Below are 8269 nucleotides of genomic sequence, written 5' to 3'. Positions count from 1 at the left end.
TGAAATAGTCAATTGATTCTCTACTTTCTCATTCATTCTACAATTGCTTTTTTAGGGTTTTAGAATTGTGAATTGGGGATTTGGGGTTTTTTTTTAGGGTTTGAATTGGGGTTTTAAAATTCTGCAATGAATGAATTTAAGCAACTTTAGGGTGATGTGAACTATGATTTCAACCTGTATGTGCAAGTTTAACAATTCATCATTTTCGTTGTTTATTTTGCTACTTCCGGTGCCGAGTTTTATGGCTTTGTTTGTTTTGTTTTATTAATAATACAAGTTAAAAATTGCTTGTTTATGATAATTGATTAATTATTGTACAATGGTGTTTATAAATTATAGGATGAAGAAATTCTTCCCTGTTGTCTAGAGACAAAGCTAGTTCTTCGAATACGGATATTGCTCCCAACTCGACCAATGAGGGTGTTAAAGTTGTTGATTATAAATTGTTGGAAACGGATCCAGGAATTAGGCCTCCAATTTCAAGCTATCATCCTGACATCCAAGATGAGGTACGTAAAGCTTACTTGAAAATTCGTCGTCATCAACCTCTTAGCAACTTTGTTTATCCTTGGTCTGATTTTCGTGGAACAAGACGTCGATTTAACGTGTTTTTTCAGCTATGAAGATTGTGAAGAGTCATTTACGTAACAAAATGGGTGATCAATGGTTAAATGATCGGCTTGTAACTTTTATTGAAAGAGATGTTCTTTTCACAATTAGCACTGATGTTATTCTAGCTCATTTTCAACAAATGGATGGCAGACGATTTTCATTGTAATTTAACAAATGTATGGTTAAATGTTTATATATTATTTTAGTATAATTGTATTATAGTTTCTTTAAAAAATTTGCCACACTAATATGCAATGTCTAGATCCGCCCCTGACTCCAGTGATAATGATAAATCTGGAAGATCCTGATTCGTGTCTACGTTTTTAAGGCAGTGTGTTTGTTTTGAAGTTATCGTTTATTTTACAAAATTATTTGGACAAAACTTGTTTGCCAATAATTATGACAATTCACATTTAGAATAAATAATGTATCTATAAGCTTTTATTTAAATTTGTCAAATGACGATGATAAGGTTACAACTTAGAGCACTGTAGCAAAATAACATATTACATCAAAGTAACATATTATATATTATATGTACATAATTTTTGGATTCATTATATGCGTTTGGCTAATGGAGATTACACTACAAAAGCATTTCGCCTAATTCTTACATAAAACACTTCGTCTCGTGTTTAAGGTGTTGTGGACCATCAAAAGGAATATCATCCCACACCCTCAACATATTTGTGAACTATCATCAAACGTACAATTTAATGTTGTCTATATTATATATAAAAAAAAATTGAGGATTTTGGGTTGGTTTTTTTTACTATATTCTAATTATATCTTTAACCAATTTTTTTTTATAATAATTTTATATTGTTGGTGTTATTAAAAAAAAAAAAGAGTATATATTATATTTGATATTTAATTGGTGTTATGGGAAAAAGATAAACATGATTTGTTGGGTTTGTACGATTTAAAAGTCATAAAATTTTATGCAAAATTCCGTTTATAGCTTACACGTGTTATCGCGGTAAAAAGGGCATGAAGACGGACACAAGTGTCAGTCTTGGCGTTAATGATTATAAAGCACTTCACCTAAGTTTTAGCCTCGTGTTTGGGGGCTATGGACCGTCAAAAGATATATAGCTCTATATCCTCGTCCTAAATAACTGAATAAAATAACATTCATACAAATGTATAGGCCTAGACAAGCTACATTGACCCGTCCGTTGATTCAATTTGGGTCGTCCATACAATCCAAGTCGTCTATTAAGCTCTTACTAGTCTAAACATCTCTAACTCCTCGTAACTTCCTTAAACCCCCGATAGCATTTTCTATAAAATAAGAGGAAGGCTTTGAGAAAAAGGGGATCACTTTTACAAACATGATTGTCTGCCCTTAGAGGGACAACATCAGTAAGAATATGAAGGATTCTACTTCTTGTAAGTTCAAAAAATTTAAAAGGGTTTAAAGTTGCACATCTAACAATAATTAAATAAAAAGCTCATAAAGGTGTGAATTGATAGATAATACTTCTTCCAATCTTATTTATAAGAGATAATTTACTTTTTAGATATATTAAATAATTTATATATTTGGTTTAGGTTCTTGACTAGATACATACATTATTCAATGTATCTAAAAAGTCAACCTTCTCTTGTAAATAGGATCGGAGGGAGTATTTAATTATTTAAGATTTTTTTCTAGTAACACCTATAATTTATCCAACCACACTCTAAAAAGACTATAATGCCCTTTTCTCACATCCCTTCTTGTCTTTTCTCCAAGATTTGTGATAAAGCTCACAACCCTTTTGATTTTCCTTCACCAGGACGGATTTAACACAAAATAAAACCAATCTGAGTCTATTTTGTTTTATTTATGCATAGTGTTGTTTTGTAGAATATATATGTGTTAATCTCAAAGTTTAAGCTTTGACATAGATCAAAATAATGGACTATTCAATAGAGATTATTTACCATCTTTATAAAATGAAACTCGTTGGGTGTCAAAGATTCTTCAATGATGGAAATCATTGTCATCTTTTGTAGCATATTAAAAAGAGAAATGATATTTGTACAACCAATTTGATATAATTTTTGTACAACTTTTTCTCTCATACTCACATTATGTTTTTATTTTCTCTCCTCCTTTTTCTCTCTTGTTTTTGACCAATGAAAAGAGAGAACAACAAAGTTGTCTCAAAAGTTGTACCAAAATAGTTGTCAAAATATCATTACTCTAATAAAAACTTATTTCATAACCCATTTTTCAAATATAAGGTTTTTTTATCTCCTTATTGAAAAGGGCAACTGTGGTGTTATATTTACTTTTTTTTTTTATTAAATTTGGGTGTGACCGTATAATTTAGGGTGTGTGGATATGAGAACAAGTAGCTCTAGTTTTGTCTGTTTAAGCATAGTTGTGATTTTTATTTATATATTTAAAAAAAATATATAATTGAGAAGGCAGTGTGTGGAGTGTGTTATCCTATAATTGTTGGATTGTGTTTAGATCCATTTGGGAAGCAGATATTCTATAAATTTATTAATTTTGATTGGAATATAGATAGTATCAATTAATATTATATTTATTTGAAAATATTGTGTATTTTTCCGTAGATTTTTCAATTGCAATTGCAGACGATAACAGCCACTCATTGAATTGAATTATTATGTTTTGTTATCCTAAAGAGTCAAGTCAATATATCCAAACCAATTCCTGAGATTATTGCTCTTAAGCTTAAACAAAAAATACATTTGCTCACTATTTCTTGAATTAATACGTTTGCTCACTCAATACCTCAAACCCCTCTTGAATTAATCTCTCACTATTTCCCATTCCTATTGCCAAAAAAAAAAAAAAAAAAAACCAAAACTCAAAACTAGTGAACGAAAGTTATCTCATATATATTATCTGCACTATTAATTTGTTATCACACTGTTCATTTCAAATATTGGAGTTTCTTCAACAAGTGGTTATACTTTAGAGTTAGTAGCTACACATTAATTTGTTTTCCTTCATTAATATTTTGCAATTTGTTTTAATATTTTGTTGTTTGTTCTTTGCAGATCATTTAGTATTTTTCATTTCGAAGCCAATCTGCATCAGTCTTCATAATCCAGCAGGTAAGAGTTCCATGTCTTCAAAAAGAGCAGTGATATTTTAACAATAATTTGAAATAATATGTTCTTTTTTTCTCTTTTTTATCATTAAAAAACAATTGAGAGACAAATGAAGAGAGAGAATAAAAACATAATATGAGTATGAGAGATAGAGTTGTTAAGAAGTTGTTACAAAATGGTTGTACAAATATCATATCTCCTTAAAAAGTTATGAATAGATCTATTAATAATTTAACTAAAATTAAATGTCATCGCGACTGGTTAAATACACCCTAAAATATAACTTTGCTAAAACACTCCCAGATAAAAATTAGTGGGTGTGTTCTAGTAAACCCATATATATATATATATATATATATATATGCAGATTGAATTTTGGACACTCCATTTATTCAATTTATAAGTTAAAAACATTAATTCACCTTTATTAAGAAAACTAATATATAGTAATTTGAGGTATAATTTTTTATGTTCTCTTTAAAATAAGTTTCATGAAAATATGTAAAAATAATTCTCATTAGTTAATGATTATGGAGAAAATAAAAAAGAGAACAAATTGAATGCAATTTGCATTGAATTTTACTTTGGAAAAAAAAATAAAAAAATTAAATAATAATAGCATAAAGTGGGGAGTATTACACTTGAAAAACTTTCAAAACTACAATACTATAGAAAAAAAATGGAGAAGATCTCAACGGATACCAGTGACACTTTTTTATGACACCCACGGATATTGATTACAATTAATAATAATATTTTAATAACTTAGAACAATTTTACAACTGAAATCAACCCAATTAACTAAATTAATTTATTAGTATGTTCTTTACATATCATTTACTCTCCATGCGATACACCTACTCTTTAGGATTTGTACCATTGACTTATGATCCATATATATTGCACCTACTCTTCACATGATATACACCTTGGATTTTCACAACCATTTGATTTGTTTTAATTTTAATTTGTTGCTGTTTGCAGACCATTAGTCTTGTAGATCGCACCATCAAAAACACAAGTTGTTCCGTTGATTCATAATCCAGCTGGTAAGAGGGTTCATGCTCTTCAAACATGATCAAAAGTCTAATGATCTTTATTTTTAGTAATTTAATCTACTTTTTCAAAAATTACAACAAAATTACAACCGGTTATCTTTGACACGTTACTGATATGGAGACTATCTTTCCGATCTTGTGGAACTCAAATTGGCAGCAAAATCTTCCTAAAAGCTTTAACGCCAATCGATGAAAAACTCACACTAACAGTTCTAATGTTGCATCCAAACCTGACTTCGAACGCGATAGTTTTTCTTTTTTATTGCTTTTTGTTGAGAAATGACTCAAAATTGTGATATTGTGAAAGCTGAAAATCGTGGCGTGATTTTCAGAGGCGTGGCGCGATCTTGCTGGCAGAATGGATGGTTTTTGATGAGGCAAATCGTGGCACGATTTTGTGCAGCATGACACGATTTCTGGATAAGGTCGTTGTACCTTGGGTCGTACACAATGAACCGTGGCGCGATTTTGGCTGGCGCGGTGCGATTTTGACAGATCTGTCACACTATTTAAGCACCCTATGACCCATTTGTTAATAAGCTTGGTGAATCTCATGGAAACCAAAGGAGGGAACTTTTAGGATTTGTAGATACTAAAGGTTGAGGGTATTTGGGTGAGGTTCAAAGCTTCATGATTTGAATCTTGGAGAACCAAAAGAGGGGGCTCTTGGGAAAAGGGTTGGTGCCTTTTGGGGAAGATTCATGGGGATGGGAAACACATGAGTGGAGAGTCATTTGTGAGCAACTTGGGTGAGTCTTGTGAAACCAAAAGAGAAGATACTTAGGAAATCAAAGGCTAAGGGTTGGTTCTATTTTGGGGGTTAGATTCTAGAGTTGGGAAACAATTGTAAACACCTTGGGAGAGTGAAAATTCAATGAGTGTCTTGTTCATTGGTGAGATTGAGAAAATAGGTAGAAATTTGGTTTGTTCTTTGTGAGCTTGTTGAAGCTAATTTCTTGTTCATTGATAGTGGATTGGAGAGATCAATCTCTCCTCCAGAGTAGGTCATTGTTGGACCGAACTGGGTGAACATTTCTTGGTGTTGTTATCTTTTCTTTACTCTCTTTATCTTGTTTATCCTTATATTGGATTGTGGTTTTGCTATGCATTTGGTTTATAGACTAGGTCTATATTGTTGTTGTTGCTTGCGATTTACTTTTGGTTGTTGATTGTCATTGATACTTGCTCCACAAATCTAAATTTCATTGATGTGAGGTTTGAAATTTGAGACCAAATTCACTACACTTCTGAACTGTTTGTCTATCAGATTTCAGTCTTGAATTAGTTTATTGTTTTCCTTCATTAGTTGTAATTGTAGTTTGATGTTATTTGCAGGTCATTTAGTTTCTTCTTTTGAAGCCAATTTGCATCAGTCTTGTAGATTGCATCATCAAAAGCACAAGTTGTTCCGTTGCTGATTCATAATCCAGCTGGTAAAAGGGTTCATGCTCTTCAAACCTGATGAAAAGCCTAATGATCTTTATTTTTAGTAATTTAATCTACTTTTTCAAAAATTACAACAAAATAACAACCGGTTATCTTTGACACGTTACTGATATGAAGACTAATCTTTCCGATCTTGTGGAACCCAAATTGGCAGAAAAATCTTCTTAAAAGTTTTAACGTCAATCGATGAAAAACTTACACTAACAATTCTAATGTTGCATGCCCAAACCTGACTTCGAACGCGAGACTTTTTCTTTTTTACCTATTGTAATCAGTATCTTTGACCCCTCTTGCTCACTGTTTCCTCAACCTCAAACCCCTCTTGAATTAATCTCTCACTGTTTCTCGTTTATTAATTTTTCTTTCAGTTTTTTGCCATTTTCCCATTCCTATTGCCAAAAAAAAAAAAAAAAAAAAAAAACCAAAACTCAAAACTAGTGAACGAAAGTTATCTCATATATATTATCTGCACTATTAATTTGTTATCACACTGTTCATTTCAAATATTGGAGTTTCTTCAACAAGTGGTTATACTTTAGAGTTAGTAGCTACACATTAATTTGTTTTCCTTCATTAATATTTTGCAATTTGTTTTAATATTTTGTTGTTTGTTCTTTGCAGATCATTTAGTATTTTTCATTTCGAAGCCAATTCACATCAGTCTTCATAATCCAATAGGTAAGAGGTCCACGTCTTCAAAAAGAGCAGTGATATTTTAACAATTATTTGAAATAATACGTTCTTTTTTTCTCTTTTTTATCATTAAAAACAATTGAGAGACAAAAGAAGAGAGAATAAGAATATAATATGAGTATGAGAGAAACAGTTGTTAAGAAGTTGTCACAAAATGGTTGTACAAATATAATTTCTCTTTAAAAAGTTAGGCAAAATTACACTTTTAATCCTTTAACTTTTAATGGAACAGTTTGGTCCTTTATTTTTTTTTCATTTCAATTTGGTCCTTTTTGTCCATTTTCATATGAATTTTTAAGTTTAAAATTCATGATTTTATTTTCTTATGGTCTTTCAATCTTCAAATCTATGATCCCTGTTTATGTTTGCATAAGAATATTAGATTTGAAGCTTGAAAATGTATATAAAAATGGATAAAAAGGACCAAATTGAAATGAAAAAAAGATAAAGGACCAAACTGTTACCTGAAATTAAGTTAAAAGACTAAAAGTGTAATTTTGCCAAAAAGTTATGAATAGATCTATTAATAATTTAACTAAACTTAATATAATTAAATGTCATTGCGATTGATCCCGGTTAGTAGAAATATATATATATATATATATATATATATATATATATAGGCCGATTGAATTTTGGACACTCCATTTATTCAATTTATAAGTTAAGTTTCCGGTCTCTAGAATAATTGACAAAAAAAAGTACTCCATCCGTCCCAATTGATAAGCAAAAAACATAGGGTGCTGTTTTGTATTTAAATTAGTTACGGTCATAACCACAACTTTTGGAAAGATAGGGGTCAAAAAATGCAATTAAGCCTACTTTTTAATAACAACTTACTTTATTTAGCGCTTAACCAATGCTCCGGGAACATCGGTTAACATTCTCCGTTAATTAATTTATTTTTCATTGGGTTAGTGTACATCATGTGCACTGCACATGTGAACACTGCCTAACTTAATTAGTTTATCTTTGATTGGGTTAGTAAGTATTTGAATTATCGGAGACTGTGTATCACGTGCAGAGTACTACTGTCTAAATTAATTGATGATTATGATTATGTTTCTGTTCTTAATTAAGCAGTAAGCATGCATCTACTACATAGTTTATTCTAAATCCAAACATAGTTTCTCAATTCCTAAAACCCATCTCATAGTTCATCGCTTTTTAACTGAGTCATGAATTAATCTCTTCGTATTTCTGTTTTGTCTTTCAGATATTTGTTATTTTCCCATTCCAATGGCAAAAAAGAGAAAAAAAACCAAAACTAAAAAAATAGTGATGGAATGTTATCTCATATATTTTCTGATTTTTAATAGTGAAGAGATTGGGTTCACCTTAAAATTTTGCAATTTGTGATTGTAGTTTGTTTTGATATTTTGTTG

At 30.4% G+C, this 8269-nt stretch overlaps 1 protein-coding gene across 9 annotated transcripts in view; it reads left to right on the top strand.

Annotated features, from left to right (window-relative positions):
- Window positions 1-3299: 3299 nt before the first annotated feature.
- Window positions 3300-8269, top strand: part of LOC25483331 (uncharacterized) — a 100074-nt gene continuing 95104 nt past the window's right edge. For 6 of the 9 annotated variants that reach the window (XR_005646640.1, XM_039835063.1, XM_039835064.1 and 3 more), the window contains exons 1-5: window positions 3300-3552; window positions 3634-3690; window positions 4672-4736; window positions 6081-6178; window positions 6813-6869. The gene's annotated coding sequence lies outside the window, so the exon portion shown is untranslated. Of the gene's footprint in view, window positions 3553-3633; window positions 3691-4671; window positions 4737-6080; window positions 6187-6594; window positions 6732-6812; window positions 6870-8269 lie in introns of those variants that run through there. The other 3 variants (XM_039835053.1, XM_039835058.1, XM_039835062.1) reach the window with 3 other exon arrangements.

The sequence above is a fragment of the Medicago truncatula genome, chromosome 1 (genome assembly GCF_003473485.1).
Source record: "Medicago truncatula cultivar Jemalong A17 chromosome 1, MtrunA17r5.0-ANR, whole genome shotgun sequence".
Lineage (NCBI taxonomy): Eukaryota > Viridiplantae > Streptophyta > Magnoliopsida > Fabales > Fabaceae > Medicago > Medicago truncatula.
The sequence above is the reverse complement of the archived record's forward strand: the minus strand, read 5'-3'. Positions and strand labels throughout refer to the sequence as shown.